This window comes from Amphiprion ocellaris, unplaced genomic scaffold (assembly GCF_022539595.1).
Source record: "Amphiprion ocellaris isolate individual 3 ecotype Okinawa unplaced genomic scaffold, ASM2253959v1 Aocel_unscaffolded184, whole genome shotgun sequence".
In the NCBI taxonomy this organism is placed as follows: Eukaryota; Metazoa; Chordata; class Actinopteri; family Pomacentridae; genus Amphiprion; species Amphiprion ocellaris.
Window position 1 is genome coordinate 4,694 of NW_026559349.1, and position 22,066 is coordinate 26,759.

Consider the following 22,066-nt stretch of genomic DNA (forward strand, 5'->3'; position numbering starts at 1 on the left):
GACAAACAGACAGACAGCAGAGAGAGATGGACAGACAAAGCTCAAAGACATAAACAGACAGAGGTCAAAGAGACAGAAAGACAGACAAAGCTTAGAGAGAGAGAAAAATAGAAAGAGTTCAGAGAACAGAAAACAGCGGAGGATACCAGAGGTCAAGCGGAAAGACAGACAAAGGTCAGAGAGGAAGAAAGAGTTTAGAGAACCCAAGACAGCGGAGGCGACCACAGCCCGGAGAACCCAAGACAGCGGAAGCGACCACAGCCCGGAGAACCCAAGACAGCGGAGGCGACCACAGCCCGGAGAAACCAAGACAGCGGAAGCGACCACAGCACGGAGAACCCAAGACAGCGGAGGCGACCACATCCCGGAGAACCCAAGACAGCGGAGGAGACCACAGCCCGGAGAACCCAAGACAGCGGAGGCGACCACAGCCCGGAGAACCCAAGACAGCGGAGGCGACCACAGCCCGGAGAACCCAAGACAGCGGAGGCGACCACAGCCCGGACAACCCAAGACAGCGGAAGCGACCACAGCACGGAGAACCCAAGACAGCGGAGGCGACCACAGCCCGGACAACCCAAGACAGCGGAGGCGACCACAGCCCGGAGAACCCAAGACAGCGGAGGCGACCACAGCCCGGAGAACCAAGACAGCGGAAGCGACCACAGCATGGAGAACCTAAGACAGCGGAGGCGACCACAGCCCGGAGAACCCAAGACAGGGGAGGCGACCACAGCCCGGAGAACCCAAGACAGCGGAGGCGACCACAGCCCGGACAACCCAAGACAGCGGAGGCGACCACAGCCCGGAGAACCCAAGACAGCGGAAGCGACCACAGCACGGAGAACCCAAGACAGCGGAGGCGACCACAGCCCGGAGAACACAAGACAGCGGAGGCGACCACAGCCCGGAGAACCCAAGACAGCGGAGGCGACCACAGCCCGGAGAACCCAAGAAAGCGGAGGCAACCACAGTCCGGAGAACCCAATACAGCAGAGGCGACCACAGTCCGAAGAACCCAAGACAGGGGAAGCGACAAGAGCCCGGAGAACCCAAGACAGTGGAAGCGACCAGAGCTCAGAAAGACAAACAGACAGAGAGCAGAGACAGACAGACAGACAAAGCTCAAAGACATAAACAAACAGAGGTCAAAGAGAAAGGCAGACTGAAAAAGCTCAGAGAGAGAGACAGATAGAAAGAGCTCAGAGATCCGAAAACAGCGGAGGCCACCAGACGTCAAGGGGAAAGACAGACAAAGGTCAGAGAGAAAGACAGAGTTTAGAGAACCCAAGACAGCGGAGGCGACCACAGCCCGGAGAACCCAAGACAGCGGAAGCGACCACAGCCCGGAGAACCCAAGACAGCGGAGGCGACCACAGCCCGGAGAAACCAAGACAGCGGAGGCGACCACAGCCCGGAGAACCCAAGACAGCGGAAGCGACCACAGCCCGGAGAACCCAAGACAGCGGAGGCGACCACAGCCCGGAGAAACCAAGACAGCGGAAGCGACCACAGCACGGAGAACCCAAGACAGCGGAGGCGACCACATCCCGGAGAACCCAAGACAGCGGAGGAGACCACAGCCCGGAGAACCCAAGACAGCGGAGGCGACCACAGCCCGGAGAACCCAAGACAGCGGAGGCGACCACAGCCCGGAGAACCCAAGACAGCGGAGGCGACCACAGCCCGGACAACCCAAGACAGCGGAAGCGACCACAGCACGGAGAACCCAAGACAGCGGAGGCGACCACAGCCCGGACAACCCAAGACAGCAGAGGCGACCACAGCCCGGAGAACCCAAGACAGCGGAGGCGACCACAGCCCGGAGAACCAAGACAGCGGAAGCGACCACAGCATGGAGAACCCAAGACAGCGGAGGCGACCACAGCCCGGAGAACCCAAGACAGGGGAGGCAACCACAGCCCGGAGAACCCAAGACAGGGGAGGCGACCACAGCCCGGAGAACCAAGACAGCGGAAGCGACCACAGCATGGAGAACCCAAGACAGCGGAGGCGACCACAGCCCGGAGAACCCAAGATAGGGGAGGCAACCACAGCCCGGAGAACCCAAGACAGGGGAGGCGACCACAGCCCGGAGAACCCAAGACAGCGGAAGCGACCACAGCCCGGAGAACCCAAGACAGCGGAAACGACCACAGCCCGGAGAACCCAAGACAGCGGAGGCGACCACTGCCCGGAGAACCCAAGACAGCGGAAGCGACCACAGCCCGGAGAACCCAAGACAGCGGAAGCGACCACAGCCCGGAGAACCAAATACAGCGGAGGCGACCACAGCCCGGAGAACCCAAGACAGCGGAAGCGACCACAGCCAGGAGAACCCAAGACAGCGGAAGCGACCACAGCCCGGAGAACCCAAGACAGGGGAGGCGACCACAGCCCGGAGAACCCAAGACAGCGGAGGCGACCACAGCACGGAGAACCCAAGATAGCGGAGGCGACCACAGCCCGGAGAACCCAAGACAGTGGAAGCGACCACAGCCCGGAGAACCCAAGACAGCGGAGACGACCAGAGCTCAGAGGGACAAACAGACAGAGAGCAGAGACAGACAGACAGACAAAGCTCAAAGACATAAACAGACAGAGGTCAAAGAGACAGACAGACAAAGCTCAGAGAGAGAGAGAAAGATAGAAAGAGATCAAAGATCCGAAAACAGCGGAGGCCACCAGAGGTCAAGGGGACAGACAGACAAAGATCAGAGAGAAAGACATGGTTTAGCGAACGCAAGACAGCGGAGGCGACCACAGCCCGGAGAACCCAAGACAGCGGAGGCGACCACAGCACAGAGAACCCAAGACAGCGGATGCGACCGCTGCCCGGTGAACCCAAGACAGCGGAAGCGACCACAGCCCGGAGAACCCAAGACAGCGGAAGCGACCACAGCCGGGGGAACCCAAGACAGCGGAGGCGACCACAGCCCGGAGAACCCAAGACAGCGGAGGCGACCACAGCCCGGAGATCCCAAGAAAGCGGAAGCGACCACAGCCCGGAGAACCCAAGACAGCGGAAGCGACCACAGCAGGGAGAACCCAAGACAGCGGAGGTGACCACAGCCCGGAGAACCCAAGACAGCGGAGGCGACCACAGCCCGGAGAACCCAAGACAGGGGAGGCGACCTCAGCCCAGAGAACCCAAGAAGGCGGAAGCGACAACAGCCTGGAGAACCCAAGACAGGGGAGGCGACCTCAGCCCAGAGAACCCAAGAAGGCGGAAGCGACCAGAGCCCGGAGAACCCAAGACAGCGGAGGCGACCAGAGCTCAGAGAGAAAAACAGACAGAGAGCAGAGACAGACAGACAGACAAAGCTCAAAGACATAAACAAACAGAGGTCAAAGAGACAGACAGACAGAAAAAGCTCAGAGAGAGAGACAGATAGAAAGAGTTCAGAGATCGGAAAACAGCGGAGGCCACCAGAGGTCAAAGTGAAAGACAGACAAAGGTCAGAGAGAAAGACAGAGTTTAGAGAACCCAAGACAGCGTAGGCGACCACAGCCCGGAGAACCCAAGACAGCGGAGGCGACCACAGCCCGGAGAACCCAAGACAGCGGAAGCGACCAAAGCCCGGAGAACCCAAGACAGCGGAGGCGACCACAGCCCGGAGAACCCAAGACAGCGGAAGCGACCACAGCCCAGAGAACCCAAGACAGCGGAAGCGACCACAGCCCGGAGAACCCAAGACAGCGGAGGCGACCACAGCACGGAGAACCCAAGACAGCGGAGGCGACCACAGCACGGAGAACCCAGGAAGGCGGAAGCGACCAGAGCCCAGAGAACCCAAGACAGCGGAGGCGACCAGAGCTCAGAGAGAAGACCAGAGCTCAGAGAGAAAAACAGACACAGAGACAGACAGACAGACAAAGCTCAAAGACAAACAGACAGAGGTCAATGAGTCTGACAGACAGAAAAAGCTCAGAGAGAGAGAAAGATATGAGGTCAGAGATCCGAAAACAGCGGAGGCCACCAGAGGTCAAGGGGACAGACAGACAAAGGTCAGAGACAAAGACAGACTGTAGAGAACCCAAGACAGCGGATGCGACCACAGCCCGGAGAACCCAAGACAGCGGAGGCGACCACAGCCCGGAGAACCCAAGACAGCGGAGGCGACCACAGCCCGGAGAGCCCAAGACAGCGGAAGCGACCACAGCACGGAGAACCCAAGACAGCGGAGGCGACCGCTGCCCGGAGAACCCAAGACAGCGGAAGCGACCACAGCCCGGAGAACCCAAGACAGCGGAAGCGACCACAGCCCGGAGAACCAAGACAGCAGAAGCGACCACAGCCCGGAGAACCCAAGACAGCGGAGGCGACCACAGCCCGGAGAACCCAAGACAGCGGAGGCGACCACAGCACGGAGAACCCAACACAGGGTAGGCGACTACAGCCCGGAGAACCCAAGAAGGCGGAAGCGACCAGAGCCCGGAGAACCCAAGACAGCGGAGGCGACCAAAGCCCGGAGAACCAAAGATAGCGGAGGCGACCGCAGCTCGGAGAACCCAAGACAGCGGAAGCGACCACAGCCCGGAGAACCCAAGACAGCGGAGGCGACCACAGAACGGAGAACCCAAGACAGCGCAAGCGACCACAGCCCGGAGAACCCAAGACAGCGGAAGCGACCACAGCTCGGAGCCCCCAAGACAGCGGAAGCGACCACAGCCCGGAGAACCCAAGACAGCGGAGGCGACCACAGCCCAGAGAACCCAAGACAGCGGAGGCGACCACAGCACGGAGAACCCAAGAAAGCGGAGGCGACCACAGACCGGAGAACCCAAGACAGGGAAGGCGACCAAAGCCCGGAGAACCCAAGAAGGCGGAAGCGACCAGAGCCCGGATAACCCAAGAAAGCGGAGGCGACCAGAGCTCAGAGAGAAAAACAGACAGAGAGCAGAGACAGACAGATAGACAAAGGTCAAAGACATAAACAAACAGAGATCAAAGAGAAAGACAGAAAGAAAAAGCTCAGAGAGAGAGAGACAGATAGAAAGAGTTCAGAGATCCGAAAACAGCGGAGGCCACCAGAGGTCAAGGGGACAGACAGACAAAGGTCAGAGACAAAGACAGAGTTTAGAGAACCCAAGACAGCGGAAGCGACCACAGCACAGAGAACCCAAGACAGCGGAGGTGACCATAGCACAGAGAACCCAAGACAGCGGAGGCGACCACAGCCCGGAGAATCCAAGACAGGGGAGGCGACCAGAGCTCAGAGAGAAAAACAGAGAGCAGAGAGAGACAGACAGACAAAGCTCAAAGACATTAACAGACAGAGGTCAAAGAGAAAGACAGAAAGAAAAAGCTCAGAGAGAGAGACAGATAGAAAGAGTTCAGAGAACCGAAAACAGCGGAGGCCACCAGAGGTCAAGTGGACAGACAGACAAAGGTCAGAGAGATAGAAAGAGTTTCGACAACCCAAGACATCGGAGGCGACCACAGCCCGGAGAACCCAAGACAGCGGAAGCGACCACAGCCCGGAGAACCCAAGACAGCGGAGGCGACCACAACACGGAGAACCCAAGACAGCGGAGGCGACCACAGAACGGAGAACCCAAGACAGCGCAAGCGACCACAGCCCGGAGAACCCAAGACAGCGGATGCGACCACAGCCCGGAGAACCCAAGACAGCGGAAGCGACCACAGCCCGGAGAACCCAAGACAGCGGAGGCGACCACAACACGGAGAACCCAAGATAGCAGAGGCGACCGCTGCCCGCAGAACCCAAGACAGTGGAAGCGACCACAGCCCGGAGAACGCAAGATAGCAGAGGCGACCGCTGCCCGCAGAACCCAAAACAGCAGAAGCGACCACAGCCTGGAGAACCCAAGACAGCGGAGGCGACCACAGCCCGGAGAACCCAAGACAGCGGAAGCGACCACAGCCCGGAGAACCCAAGACAGCGGAGGCGACCACAGCCCGGAGAACCCAAGACAGCGGAAGCGACCACAGCACGGAGAACCCAAGACAGCGGAGGCGACCACATCCCGGAGAACCCAAGACAGCGGAGGAGACCACAGCCCGGAGAACCTAAGACAGCGGAGGCGACCACAGCCCGGAGAACCCAAGACAGCGGAGGCGACCACAGCCCGGAGAACCCAAGACAGCGGAGGCGACCACAGCCCGGAGAACCCAAGACAGCGGAAGCGACCACAGCACGGAGAACCCAAGACAGCGGAGGCGACCGCTGCCCGGAGAACCCAAGACAGCGGAAGCGACCACAGCCCGGAGAACCCAAGACAGCGGAAGCGACCACAGCCCGGAGAACCCAAGACAGCGGAAGCGACCAGAGCTCAAAGAGACAAACAGACAGAGAGCAGAGACAGACAGACAGACAAAGCTCAAAGCCATAAACAGACAGAGGTCAAAGAGACAGACAGACAGACAGAAAAAGCTCAGAGAGAGAGACAGATCGAAAGAGTTCAGAGATCCGAAAACAGCGGAGGCCACCAGAGGTCAAGCGGACAGACAGACAAAGGGCAGAGAGAAAGACAGAGTTTAGAGAACCCAAGACGGGGAGGCGACCACAGCCCGGAGAACCCAAGACAGCGGAAGCGACCACAGCCCGGAGAACCCAAGACAGCGGAAGCGACCACAGCCCGGAGAACCCAAGACAGCGGAAGCGACCAGATCTCAGAGAACCCAAGACAGCGGAGGCGACCAGAGCTCAGAGAGACAAACGGACAGAGAGCAGAGACAGACAGACAGACAGACAAAGGTCAGAGAGAAAGACAGACAGAGTTCAGAGAACCCAAGACAGCGGAGGCGACAACAGCCCAGCAACAGGAGAGGGTTGGGCTCTCAGACCGGGGCAACAAGACAGCACTGTACTCTCATACCGGGCCAACAAGGCAGCATTGTGCTCTCAAACCGGGGCAACAGCAGAGCACTGTGCTCTCAGACCAGGGCAACAAGACAGCGCTGTGCTCTCAGACCAGGGCAACAGGAGAGGGCTGGGCTCTCAGACCGGGGCAACAAGACAGCGCTGGGCTCTCAGACCGGGGCAACAGGAGAGCGCTGTGCTCTCAGACCGGGGCAACAGGAGAGCGCTGGGCTCTCAGACCGGGGCAACAAGACAGCGCTGTGCTCTCAGACTGGGGCAACAAGACAGCGCTGTGCTCTCAGACCAGGGCAACAGGAGAGGGCTGGGCTCTCAGACCGGGGCAACAAGACAGCGCTGGGCTCTCAGACCGGGGCAACAGGAGAGCGCTGTGCTCTCAGACCGGGGCAACAGGAGAGCGCTGGGCTCTCAGACCGGGGCAACAAGACAGCGCTGTGCTCTCAGACTGGGGCAACAAGACAGCACTCTGTTCTCAGACCGGGGCAACAGGACAGCGCTGTGCTCTCAGACCGGGGCAACAGGAGAGCGCTGGGCTCTCAGACCGGGGCAACAAGACAGCGCTGTGCTCTCAGACCGGGGCAACAAGACAGCGCTGTGCTCTCAGACCGGGGCAACAAGACAGCGCTGTGCTCTCAGACCGGGGCAACAACACAGCGCTGTGCTCTCAGACCGGGGCAACAGGAGAGCGCTGTGCTCTCAGACCGGGGCAACAGGAGAGCGCTGGGCTCTCAGACCGGGGCAACAAGACAGCGCTGTGCTCTCAGACTGGGGCAACAAGACAGCACTCTGTTCTCAGACCGGGGCAACAGGACAGCGCTGTGCTCTCAGACCGGGGCAACAGGAGAGCGCTGGGCTCTCAGACCGGGGCAACAAGACAGCGCTGTGCTCTCAGACCGGGGCAACAAGACAGCGCTGTGCTCTCAGACCGGGGCAACAAGACAGCGCTGTGTTCTCAGACCGGGGCAACAACACAGCGCTGTGCTCTCAGACCGGGGCAACAGGAGAGCGCTGTGCTCTCAGACCGGGGCAACAGGAGAGCGCTGGGCTCTCAGACCGGGGCAACAAGACAGCGCTGTGCTCTCAGACTGGGGCAACAAGACAGCACTCTGTTCTCAGACCGGGGCAACAGGACAGCGCTGTGCTCTCAGACCGGGGCAACAGGAGAGCGCTGGGCTCTCAGACCGGGGCAACAAGACAGCACTGTGCTCTCATATCGGGGCAACAACACAGCGCTGGGTTCTCAGACCGGGCCAACAGGAGGGAGCCAGCCAGCCAACCAGCCGGCCGGCAGTGCTCAGAGACCGGGGCAACAGGAGCCTGCAGCTAGAGGACAGACAGAGAGAGAGAGACAGACCAACAGACACAGAAAGGCAGATAAACAGAGAGAGAGACACAAACACAGTGAGACACACACACAGACTGAGACAGAGAGAGAGAGACACAGACCAAGAGAGACAAACAAAGACACAGACAGAGAGAGAGAGAGACACCGAGAGAGAGAGAGACAATGAGAGACACAGACTGACAGACAGAGACACATACAAACACCGACAGAGAGAGACAGAGAGGGAGAGAGAGAAAGACAGAGAGAAAGAGAGACACAGACAGAGAGGGAGAGAGACAGACAGAGAGACACAGACAGACAGAGACAGACAGACTGACAGAGAGGGGGACAGACAGAGAGATAGACAGAGAGATACACAGAGAGAGACAGAGAAAGACAGAGACAGACACAACAGACAGAGAAAGAGAGACACAGACAGAGAGACAGACACAGAGAGAGAGACGGAGACTCTGGATGAATATTAGAGCTAAAACACTGCAGTAACGTGAATATTAGAGCTAAAATACTGCAAAAAAGATGAAAATACTACAGAAAAATGCGAATATTAAAGCTAAAATACTGCAGTAAAAGATGAATATTAGAGCAAAAATACTGCAGTAAAATGTGAATGTTAGAGCTAAAATTTTGCAGTAAAAGATGAATATTAGAGAAAATATTACAGTAAAAGATTAATATTGGCCCGCAACTGGAGGCTGGCTGGGCTCAGAGACGACGATAGATGAGATGAGTGCAAGAAAGATCCCCACACGACCCCATTTTAGTTCCTGTCATTGAGTTGCAGCGCTGGACTACCTACCTTGAAGGTACTGAGGAGCCGGCAACAAGCATGGAGAGCAAAACTTAAACAAAACAAAAACAAGAGGCCCGTGGCACTTGACGGTCACCTGAATTTTTGATGTGGTCAGTTTTGTTGTTTATGGAAAAAAAAAATACGAATCCACGTTTTGAATGGTATACCACATAACTAAATCAATTTATATTCAACAAAGTGCGTGATTTTAGGATTTATGCTGCTACAGTCATGTAAGAAGCAAACACCTAATGCTGGTGGGTCAGATTTTTTCAGCTCCATCATAGATTAAGCTAATGTTTTTAATTCAGAGATGTGTGTGTGGAGTGGGTGTGGGTTTTGTCACCACTTTAGCGGCTTCATTACTTGAGGATTGAATGCAAACTTCACAAACTTATCAAGATCTTAATTTCTAGGGCATCAAGGTTACGATTACTATAGATAAGGGAAATAAACTTTGCCAAATGTGAAACCCTGGGGCCTGGACCCTTCCATCCACAAAGTGTATTGGATTCTACCATATCTGGATAGGGTTCTGGACAGCCTGGGATCTTTAAAATTTGTAATTAATTTAGGTCCTTCACTTTGCCTCAGGTGACCTAATAAAAACTGAAAGTGGTAATGAAAAAGGTTCTGCAATGTTGTGGGGAAAAAAGAATGTTTACTTTTGTTTAAATGAATATCAGTAAAGCTAGTCAATGATTAATATAAACATGTTAATTTTCTTACATCCTGACGTTGGTCTTCCTCGTTTGTTATCCTCCGACCACCAAGAAGGGCAGCTGTCCTCCTATTCTGATTTGTGTCCTACATAAAGTTAGACAAAAGTGAGCTCATGCAATACTACAGTTCACATTGACAAATTCACGCTATACATACCTCTTTATCAAGGCACTGCATAACACTTTGAAGGGTCAACCTCCTGCTTGATGAAATGGCTGCTTTATACAACTGCAAGAGAAAAAAACCCAAAATGAGCTGCATGTTTTGAAAAAGGATAATGTGAATCAATTTTGCTTTCTTTTTTTGACCATTTCAGCTGTGTTAATGCAAATGGAATGAAATTTCCTTGGGGTCTGGATTCTTTTCAGATCTTTCAATTTTCAACTTCAGCTCTTAGCTCATCTTCAGCTCATATACTGTATACATGCAATTGTACCTCTTGGCTCCATCGTGGCCATTTTTGGCCAATTGAAACCCATGTAAACTACATTTTTTCATTCCTTGTTATTCACAGTACTAAAGCATACAAGTTGGGTAAAATTGCTTTCATTCCTAACTCAACATTTCAAAATTGTAGTTTGTAATGTTTTCTACCAGATTATGTCATTTGTCTATTTTTGGCCAAAGGAGCAATTTCATGTAATATTCTTAGTTTCCAATAGGGGCGTATAATGACTTACTGCCCTCCAATGGAGTAAATGAATGACACAATTCTGACACAGGTGTGATCTTAAGGATGTCAGATAATGAAAAGTGTGTCTGTACATGAAATTGCAGCACAAAAAAATGTAGAGAGAAATAAATTATTGCATCTTAGATCCAGCTTGCAGTGAATTTCTGCTGATGCAGGCTGTTGAGCTTTGAGTGTCCCAGGCAAACTTGACTTTGATGCACATGTTGAAAGCAACTGTAGCTTTGTTGTTTTCATAAAAAGTGCCACACACAACTACAGAATAGACCTCAGACACCCAAATATCTAGTCTCCAAAAAAAAATAACAGGACATCTTGCAAAGATGCAGCTGCAGGGCAAACAAAAACAATCTACGACACTGTTTAGAAATCTGTCCTGGACTTTATGCAGGTGCAGTCAGTACTAATGCTATCAGCAGCCCAACAGCTCCCAGATCATTTTTACTCTGGCAAGATGGCGAGAAGGTCATATTCACTGCTTCAAGCACTTGAGTTTGTGATGCGATCAGAGAGCGAAGATGGGGAGAAATCCACTGCACTTGAAGAGACGATATCTACCAAAGATGAGGACACATCCTCTCGTGAAGATGAGGACACATCCTCCTCAGAGGATGACAGCACCACTCTACTGATGATGAGGAGTACCAGCCAGTACCTGATTCTTCCTCCTCAGGGGGTGAGGACAATACAGACACAGCGGTTAAACAAAAAAACACAGCTACAGGTAATGGCAGATACAGAGGAGCTGGCGGCTGAATGGATATCTCATAATGGGAAAATTCTTTGGTTTCCCACTAATAAAGAGACCCTGCATTTCAATCCAGTACCACCCCTCTATAAAAATAAATGTTGTTGTTTTTCAAAGTAAACAAGTATTGTGCATTTTTTTCTCAAATCAAATTTATAGATTTAAAATTCTGAAGCTAAAAGAAATTTTGGATTTCGTGGTCAGGACTGATTCTAATTTTAAAAACTTGACTGTTGAAAGTAGAAAATAATGCGGTATTTTTTTTACTGCATTTTCTACAAACACAAGGTGGTAGTTTTCTTCTTTTTTTGTCAGTGCACAAAAAAGTTAATGATGCATAAAAATCATTGATACTGCTAATTATTGACAAACATTTAGCAAAATTAATCAGGCAGCATGTATTATTTTTATTTAAAAAAGTGATTTTGTGTTTTTCTCCCTTTATAAATCATTATGTTATCTAACAGGCATTTAAAGGGTCAAAATTCTGGTTTTTGGTTTTCATGGCCAGAACTGATGCAAATTTTAAAAATCAAGTTGGTAAAAGTGGAAAAATATTTTTATATATATTAATTTTAAAGCATTTTGAGACTGCAAACAGGGGGTGGCCATTTTTGGCCACGAACACGCTGAGAGGGAGTTTTTTTGTTTTTTGACATTTATATAGCTGCAATTATGCTTAAAAACTAAATCAGGAAGCATGTATTAGTTGGTTAAAAAATGTGATTTTATGCGTTTCTCCCCTTTTAGATCATTAGCATTATGTGATCTAAAAGGCATTTAAAGGGTTAAAATTCTGAATTTGAATGAAATTTTGGTTTTCATGATCACAACTGATGCAAATTTGAAAAATTAAGCTGATGAAAGTGGAATTTTTAAAAAAGTATATATAAATTTTAAAGCATTTTGAGAATACAAACGGGGTGGCCATTTTTGGCCACGAACACGCTGAGAGGAAGGGTTAGGGTTAGACTAACCCTCTCTCTTCTCAAAAATAATAATGCATCATAATCAGTGTTGCTGTTAATGAATTACATATCTCAGACTGTGCTATTAATAAAACAAGAAAAACCGATAGCACTGGGAATATAGATAATGGTCATTTCTGAGGTTGTTTTTCAACAAGTGCTTTGTGCAAACAAACTGGCATTTGAAGGGTTAAAAATATTAAAATAAATGAATATTTTATATGTATGATAAGAATTGATGTTAGTTAAAAACTTTATGCAGTAAAAGTAGCAAAAAAGATAAAAAAATCTAAAAAAAATTACAGACTCAGTATGTTGGGAGCCAAAAATGGCCACAAACAAACTGAATGGATGTTGTTTTTGAACATAGCCAGAGGGTTAAGAAGACCTTGTGAGCCATTGATTTATACAAATGTACTGATATTTTCATGTGAAAAACAATAAAAATATTTTGGAATTTAAAAAAAAGAACTACATCAATATTATTTTCTGACCTTTTATGGAATAATCAATTTAATGACCACCAGATTAACAGTAGACTGTAGGGTAAGTAGTAAAAGTGGAGAAAGATAAACTAGACAAGCCACACAGTTCAGACAGTGCTGCACCCGGACAGAGATCTTCATCCCCAGAGCAGCTGCGGTAGAGGAGCTCTCTTGTGATAGAGCGAGCAAGAGGATGAATACAGAGAGAGAGAGCGATGGTAGATAAACAGCGTGAATGCAAGAAATTCACAGTATTTCAGCTCGTTTCATTACTATACGCCGTACAAACACAAATGCCTCCCCTCAAACACTCGGACCATCGACAAATACGTTGACTATATGCAGTAAATATAAGCGTCCAAGTCTTTAGACTTCATTAACTTGTTATTTCACAAGTTAAAACTTACCGTGCAGATGGACAAATAGACAAATAGCGGCCCTTTTGATCCGGGGAGGGGAGGGGAGGGGAGGGGAGGGGAGGGGGGCTCAGTTTCGCGGGCATACCGGCACAACTTTAACTGTGTGCAAACTAGCTAGCTAACAAAAGGGTAACGTTAGCCAGAAGTTGCTTGCAGGCAAATGTTGAATTCCAAAGTTTTTTTTTATTGCTCCTGTCTCGTTGGAAGCATTTCTAACCTAAATGAACGCCCCTCAACTAAAATGTCCGCCATTGACAACAGTGGTGTAGTTTACTAATGCGCCATTTCAAACTTTGATTAACGCGATGGATTAGCATAGAGAAAAACACGGAAATGTAGTCATATTCGCAAAGCTCTGTCAATGTGCTGATTTTATTCCATTTTATCACAGAAGAAACTGCCATTGTTATTAAATTTTATCAACAAAAACTCAAAAGCACTTTCAGAAGATAACTTACCTCCTCGCTGTGTCTCTTCTCCCAGCAGAATGACGTATCCCTCCGCCCTGGTCAGTTGCACTCTGCTGCGTCACTGCGTCAGATTGCAGCTAGCTGGAAAAGGGTGTCCCTCCGCAGCTGGAAGTAGTCCGCCGCTGTTTTCTATATTGTTTTGTCAATAATTAAGTTGGGGTTGAAATACTGTGGTTTGTCCAGTTTAGACAACAGGTGAGGTCGATAGTTCTTGTATATCATAGAGTTAGGGGTTTATTTTTGATTAATCCCAAGATTGTGGTATTTCTTCAGCAGGGGAGGTGGAGGCGAGGGGGGTGGGGGGAGGCGGAGGGGGCCGAAGCAACTGCCCCTTTGCTCCTTGATGCCCAAAGTGCCCTGTTGTCAAAGTTGTTTTTTTAAATTCTATTTAATTTTGTTTTTATTTGTAAGTGTGTGTGTGTGTGTGTGTGTGTGTGTGTGAAAGTCTCTGAGGACCAAAATAATAAATAAAACAAAACTAAAAATAATTCAGATCTACCGTCGGTCGGTCACGTGATCTACGTAGACGTCCCCCACTGCTCTGAGGGGTCCAGATGTTCCCTGTAGCTCTGCGCTAGCGCCGCTAGTCTAGAAACCGGAGACCCGAGGGAGGACATCAACTGATGGTCCTGATGGAGAGGAGGTTCTGCAGCGGGATTCGTTTATGTACGGTGTATTTTTGCAAGATGACTGATGAAGTGAGAATCCTGTGTGTGTGTGTCTGACTCTGCACACACACCTGTCATCAGTTCTAGCCGCTAGTTAACCACACAGCTGCTGAGAGGATAAAGTCTGCCAGGCTTCTTTTTGTTTCTGTATGTTTCTGTTGTCATGGGCAAAGTGCATCAGAGAGATGTATTATTTTACTGTCAGTGAGCAAATCCGTGGCTCTACAGTACATGTCTGGAAAAGGTATGAAATTTAAAAGCAAGGACTCCAGGAAGAGTAGCCACAGTTAAACAGTCCAGTGTCTAATGGTGATGTAAATTCAGCTTCAAAATAATAATTTTTCTCACATACACTACATCACAGGTCAGAGTTTGAACCAATGACCTTCTGATCAGCAGTCCTGAGACTTAGCCACTGCTGCACCTTGTATTATGAGGTATGTTTCTGTATGATGTTTCAAATTCTTGCTCCATGTGCCCCCTTTTAACTTTGAGCACCTGCCCCTCCAAAGGTCTCTGCACGGCCCTGCTCCCCTCCTCCCCCCAGCACCCTGTTTCTTTTTTCAAGGTATAACTTACAGAAATAAGTTAAATCAACACTGACGGTCCTGATAAAGTGATGTGGGACTGCTATTATTTTGAACACCACTGTAGGTCTTCTTCCTCTCCAGCTCCGTTCATCTTCTTGGCTTCTATCTGCAGATCTCCACATTTATCCTCCAGCAGCCTCCAGAGATAACTTCACCAAACACCGCCCCAGAGGCCGGTCGGGTCTTAGATCCGTCTGGAGGATGGACAACGTTTCCTCTCCTCGTCCATCTCCTGAGCATCGGTAAGAATCCCTCTGGGCTCTGAAGGTTTCTGCAGGAACGTCTGACGCTAAATGTTAGAGAATAGATCTCAATCTCCAGAACGCTGAAACTAAAACACACATTTAACACAATAAACAGATTTTATATCATCAGAAAGAACATTCAGACAAAAAACTGAAAAAAATGGAAACGCACGTTTATCATAAACTGTTTCTCTTTATGATGCACAGAAATCAGGATTCAACTGAGATTCAGCTGAACAGAAAATAAAACAAACTGCAGTCCATCACTCTGTTTATTCATTTTACAAGTTTCAGGACAGTTTGTTAGGGTTAGACTCTTTTTTTTAAATTCTAGAACTTAAACGTGTCTAAAACTGATCTAACAAGAAGACCAGGCATAAAAACTGTTCACAGAAGAACTAAAATGTGTTAAAGACGTTAGAGAGAAGATTCTGTGTGCAGAAATGTAGAAAACCTGTAATCTAGAACTAATACAGAGTGAGCAAACTGGCATAAATTTGACAAAAAAAATATTATATGCATCTATCTTTAACCATTAAATCAGTTTAAGGAAAGGTTCTTTAGACTCTTTTCTTTTCAATTCTAGAAGTTAAACATGTCTAAAACTGATTCAACAACAAGATCAGACATAAAAACTGTTCACTGAAGAACTAAAACATGTCAAAGACATTGTATGTAAAACAACGTATGTAAAAATGTTTTTAAAAATGTAAACAACCTGTAATGTAGAATTAATATAGAGCAAAAATACTTGCATACAGTGTGCAAACTCGCGTATATTAGAAAATATATTTGTATGCATCTATCTTTAACCATTAAATCAGTTTTAGGAACGTTAGATTCCCAAAACCCTAACCCTAATTCTAGAAGTTAAATGTGCTTAACAAGAAGATCACATCAACTTATCGCATATATTTTGAATCTTTTTGGGCAAATGTTTGGGTAATTTTATACAATTTAGTCAATTAGAAAAAGTTTTTGGATCATTTTGCACAAAGATTCCGCTTTTTTGAGCAAATCAAGTCATTTGGATTCATTTTGAACAGTTTCCAGTTATTTTAGTTGAACTTTTGCCAAATCTTGAGTAAAATTGGTGAAATTGTCTTAATTGTTGAGTCCAAACAAGCAAATAGAAGAATAGAGATACCTCAATTTGAATTCACTTCAATTTGAATTCACTTTTTAATCCACTTATGCACAAATTCTTAATCTTTTTGGACAAATTATGGGTAATTTCAGATAATTTCAAGTCAGTTTGTCAAAGTTTTATCTCATTAGGAGAAATTTGTGAGTAATTTTGCACCAAGTTTCATCTTTTTTGTCATTTTCAGAAAGTTTACAGCTAAAGGAAATGTTAAAATGCTTCAGAACATTCACAACAAAATCAACTAAAATCCAGCAAATTTCGCAGATTTTTTTATGAATGCTCTTAAAGAAAATATTACAAGTTTTATTGAGATATATATATATATATATATATATATATATATATATATATATATATATATATATATATATATATATATTTATTTATTTTTATTTATTTATTTTTTATATATATATATATATATAAATAAAAATAAATCACTGGATATTTTTAGGATTTTTTTGGAAGATTTTTATTCATTTTTTAAATATATTTACAAGATTTTTCTTGTCAAATTTAGGAAATTTTTTATGAATAAAACTTTTAAAGGAAACTTTTAAGGAATTATTGGAATTTTCTTCCTGAAGGTTTTGCAAAATATTCAGAAATATGGGGATTTTTTTTGCTGATTTTTTTCAGACAAGGTAACAATATTTTTTGGTGCCTGTAAATGAAGACAACAGGAAGGTTAAGTTAGCTCGACTTGAATTCAGTTTTCTCTCAGCTTCTTTATAAATTCCAGTGTAAATTCCACGTGATGTGAAGTTGATGCTACATTATGATGTTGACCCAGTTTGGTTGACAGAAATAAGCGATAAATTTCCTCTCAGAGTGCATAAATAGAGTGAACTGTTGGTCTGTGGAAACTCTGATCTGTTAAATGTGGCGGCTTCCCGTCCTTATTTTCTGCCTCGCTACATAAACGGAGCAGCATCACGTGACTCTGAGCGTTACTAACAGTTTATACCTGTTACCTGTAATCTGCCCGTTACCACGGCGTTGCAGTTGTCTGTTCAGGGTGAAGCTTCCAGGAGGGATTTAGAAGTTCAGTCTGTTCAGAGCTGGATTTCCTCACATCAGTGGGCTGGGAGGGTGAGGAGAGGTGGAGGTTTTCAAATGTCAGGTCCAGAGAGATTAACAGACTCCCTCCAACATCCTCCAGTCTGGCAAAAAACAGAGTCGTTCTTTTCTCTCTGCAGAAAAAGTTTTAATGCTGGAGAAGAGAGGAAAGTCTGAGTTAGAGCTCCGAATGTTACAATACGCTCTGAAAAGCCAATAAATGTCTGAGTTTATGTTAAAATACGCTCTGAAAAGTCAATAACAGTCTGAGTTTATGTTAAAATATGCTCTGAAAAGTCAATAAAAGTCTGACTTTGTTAAAATATGCTCTGAAAAGTCACCCAAAGCCTGAGTTTATGTTAAAATACAAACAGAAAAGTCATCAAAAGTTAGGGCTGGGCGATATGGCCTTAAAAAAAAATCTCAGATTTTTTCACAAAAAATCCCGATTCACCCAATTTTTTTTTTTGCCCCCTACCTAATCTCCTCACACCGGAGTCCAGTCTACTTAATGCAAATGAGCTGCAGCCCGCAGTGGGCGCACTCTGAACTACAGGAGCCCAGCAGGCAGGCGCTGGTGGCGGATGTTGATGAGAAAATTGATTTTCATAAAAACAAATCCGTTAGAGAGGAAGGCTCTCCAACCAGGGACCGCTCGCTGTAATGAACAACACGTGGCTTCTTTTTACTTGCAGCAAGGGTAACCCACGCACAGTGCAACACGACACGTCTCGTGTGAGCTACCAAGAGGTGGTCCCTGCCGTCCTTTATTTATACAGTTGGGTTCACAAGTTAATGATATGCGAGTGGGTGTGAATGTGAGGTGTGGTCTGTGTGTGTGGAAAAATACAGTAAAATACAGTGGGGGTGGTAAATGCATTGAAACAATAGGTACAGGTTTCAGTAAGCTTATGTACTAAAAACATCATGTGTAACAGTGTAACAGTTCATACCATAGCTATTAAGCATAACTATTAATGATAATATAAAAACCTTCTAACAAAATCGACATTAAGTACAAACTCGAATTAATCGATAAAATCGATTTATCGCCCAGCCCTATCAAAAGTCTGAGTTTATGTTAAAATACAAACAGAAAAGTTACCAAAAGTCTGAGTTTATGTTAAAATACGCTCTGAAAAGTCACCAAAAGTCTGAGTTTATGTTAAAATACGCTCTGAAAAGTCATCAAAACTCTGAGTTTATGTTAAAATACGCTCTGAAAAGTCACCAAAAGTCTCTCTGTTTGTGGATTTAACACTGAATCTAACATTAGATTTGAAGCCGGGTTAAATCAGAAACCAATACTTCAAATTAAATTTGTGGGGGTTCTTTGTTTCCCAAGTTATTTACATCTAATAGAATTTATACAATGAATTGTGTTTTACAAAAACCTATGGCGCAACACATTAGTAGAAATATGAGAAACAGCACCAGAAATAGTACTAAAAACAGAAACATACGGCTGTGGCACCTAGTGGGCAAATAAAACCCACAGTTACCACACTGCCCTCTATAAGCCTCTGTTCTAAACACATACTGCAGTAACACAAAAGCAGTTAGAAATATCTCATCATTAACTAACACAAAAACACAATGCATATAATAATACATTCATATTTCATGGAACTAAGAACATCATGATTGATCAGCTTGGGTCAAGATGGTGCCAGTGTGTGTGGCAGCTGTCAGTTTTGTTGATGATATTATTGTAGTTCACCCTCGGCACTCAACAAATCAAGTCGCTGCTCATGTATGATGGACAAACACTGCTGGAGCTTCGTTTCTCTGCTAAAGATGGAGTTACGCCCGCTGGGGGCTGGAGTGCAGCTTATAGGGGGGGCTCCAAGCCAAACAGGTTGGGAACCACTGCTCTAACTGTCGGTACTCCTCAGCACAGTACACGGACATAAAGTGGATTTTTAATGCAAATAACAAACAATTTACCACCCTGTCACTATATTTCATAATTCAGTCTTTCATAGCACGGTATTATTTACAGTTTCTTACTGTCCCACAGTAACCAGTAACCCTTTGTTCTGTTCCCACCACTTCCAGTATCTTGCCCTTTGACCTCAAAACTACCCCCAATACAACAATAACAATACGCCCCCTGCTGTCCAAAACGACAATCAGCAGAAGAGTCACAAACAGGGATTTCAGTGGTTTTCAGGATATTTACTTGCCTCTGTTTACCACCTGGTTACACCTGTATTAAAATTCAGGCCCAACAGCAGGAACTTTATGCATTTGGACACATTATGAGTCAAGACTGAAGTTTCCAGTGATTTTGTGCAGAACTTTAATTAGTTTTGGGCAAATTTTAAGTCATTTTGGTTGAATTTTAAGCTTTTAAGTCATTTCAGACATTTTCAAGTCAGTTTTTATCATTTTGAGCAGGTCATGATACATTTTGGTTATTAGACAAATATTTTTAACTTGTTTTGGACAAATTTTGAGCTTTTAAGTCATTTCAGACATATTTAAGTCAGTTTTTATGTTTTGAGGAATTTTGTACAATATTTTAAGTTGTTTTGGACAAATTTAGATTTTTTTTAGTCTTTTCAAAGAATTTCAAGTCAGTTTTTTATCTTGCTTTGAGGTATTTTGCACAATATTGTAACTTGTTTAGACAAATTTCGAGCTTTTGAGTCATTTCAGTCAGTTTTTATTGTTTTTGAGCAGGTTTTGAGGCATTTTGCATGATGTTTTAACTTGTTTTGAACACATTTGCCCTCATTTCTGTCTCCTTTTATTCCTTTTCTCTCTGCAGCAGATAATTTAATGAAATACTGGAAAAAAACATCCCATAGAACAAAAGCAAAGGACCCTAAAAACTGTGGTACATCACAACATCACTGCAAGAACTCCAAACAACTGGACAAGAACTAAACCATATCACAGTAGAAAAAGAGGAGATATTCATATGACATGACGTCGTTTCATTCATCACTAAAACCCCGTAGACGTCACATTACACATCGTACAGGAACGACTCATGAAGGACAGGACACTGAAAGAACACACAAACCTCCCAGTAGACGACATCATCACATTACTCCGGTTTATTGCCAAATCCACCTATTTTCAGTTGAAAGGAATAATCTACAGTCAGAAACCAGGTTTAGCAATGACACATCTGGCCAGGTCATCATTGTAAAGGAGAAACTGTTCTCATCTGATCTTACCTGGTAAAATAAAGTTTAAAAAAAGATCCACTTTCAGCCATAATGAGTAACTTTTTCATGGAGGACCTGGAAACCAAAGCCATCCCCGCTTTGCAGACCCACACTCTGGAGAAGATACGTCCACGACATCCTGGAAATAATAAAATCTGGACACACACAAGAACTCAGTGATCATCTGAACAACATGGACGACACGGGAAACATACAATCCACACACGAAGAGGAAATAAACCGGACCATTTCATTCCTGGACATGAACATTCACCACAGAGAAGACAGCAGCATCAAAATAACAGTTTACAGGAAACCCACACACACGGACCAGAACCTCCTCTGGACATCAGAACATCCACAGAACACAAACTACCAGTTAGAACACTATTAGAATGGACCAGAACCTCCTCTGGACATCAGAACACCCACAGAACACAAACTACCAGTTAGAACACTATTAGAACGGACCAGAACCTCCTCTGGACATCAGAACATCCACAGAACACAAGCTACCAGTTAGAACACTATTAGAACGGACCAGAACCTCCTCTGGACATCAGAACATCCACAGAACACAAGCTACCAGTTAGAACACTATTAGAACGGACCAGAACCTCCTCTGGATATCAGAACACCCACAGAACACAAACTACCAGTTAGAACACTATTAGAACGGACCAGAACCTCCTCTGGACATCAGAACACCCACAGAACACAAACCACCAGTTAGAACACTATTAGAACGGACCAGAACCTCCTCTGGACATCAGAACATCCACAGAACACAAACCACCAGTTAGAACACTATTAGAACGGACCAGAACCTCCTCTGGACATCAGAACACCCACAGAACACAAACCACCAGTTAGAACACTATTAGAACGGACCAGAACCTCCTCTGGACATCAGAACATCCACAGAACACAAACTACCAGTTAGAACACTATTAGAACGGACCAGAACCTCCTCTGGACATCAGAACATCCACAGAACACAAGCTACCAGTTAGAACACTATTAGAACGGACCAGAACCTCCTCTGGACATCAGAACATCCACAGAACACAAACTACCAGTTAGAACACTATTAGAACGGACCAGAACCTCCTCTGGACATCAGAACACCCACAGAACACAAACTACCAGTTAGAACACTATTAGAACGGACCAGAACCTCCTCTGGACATCAGAACATCCACAGAACACAAACTACCAGTTAGAACACTATTAGAACGGACCAGAACCTCCTCTGGACATCAGAACATCCACAGAACACAAACTACCAGTTAGAACACTATTAGAACGGACCAGAACCTCCTCTGGACATCAGAACATCCACAGAACACAAACTACCAGTTAGAACACTATTAGAACAGACCAGCATCATAACCGATGATAAAGACAGACAGGAGGAGGAAAAACACATCAGAACTCACTCACACACTACCAATCTCCCATATGGGCCATAAACAAAGGAAAACAACAAGCCAAAAACAAAGAGAAAAAAACTAAAACAAACAAAAACAAAACATACACAAAAACCAGACAATAAAAATAAAGGCATAATCAGCATTCCATATATCTGAGGGACAACAGAACCCATACATCCCATAATGAGAAAACACAACATCAACACAGCAGTAGAACCACATAGAAAACTGCAGCAGCTATTAGTCCATCCAAAAGACAAA

General features: G+C 46.3%; 1 long non-coding RNA gene across 2 annotated transcripts; it reads right to left on the reverse strand.

The window, feature by feature from the left end:
• Positions 1 to 9,866: 9,866 nt before the first annotated feature.
• LOC118471755 (uncharacterized) lies at positions 9,867 to 17,309 on the reverse strand. Of its 2 annotated transcripts, XR_008600959.1 has the most exons (4): positions 17,210 to 17,309; positions 14,732 to 14,936; positions 13,473 to 13,613; positions 9,867 to 9,931 (listed from the first exon to the last, which is right to left on the reverse strand). It is a non-coding gene; the product is annotated as an uncharacterized LOC118471755 (long non-coding RNA). The 2 variants fall into 2 exon arrangements; XR_008600958.1 differs by lacking the exon at positions 9,867 to 9,931 and having other exon boundaries at positions 13,359 to 13,613.
• Positions 17,310 to 22,066: the final 4,757 nt, after the last annotated feature.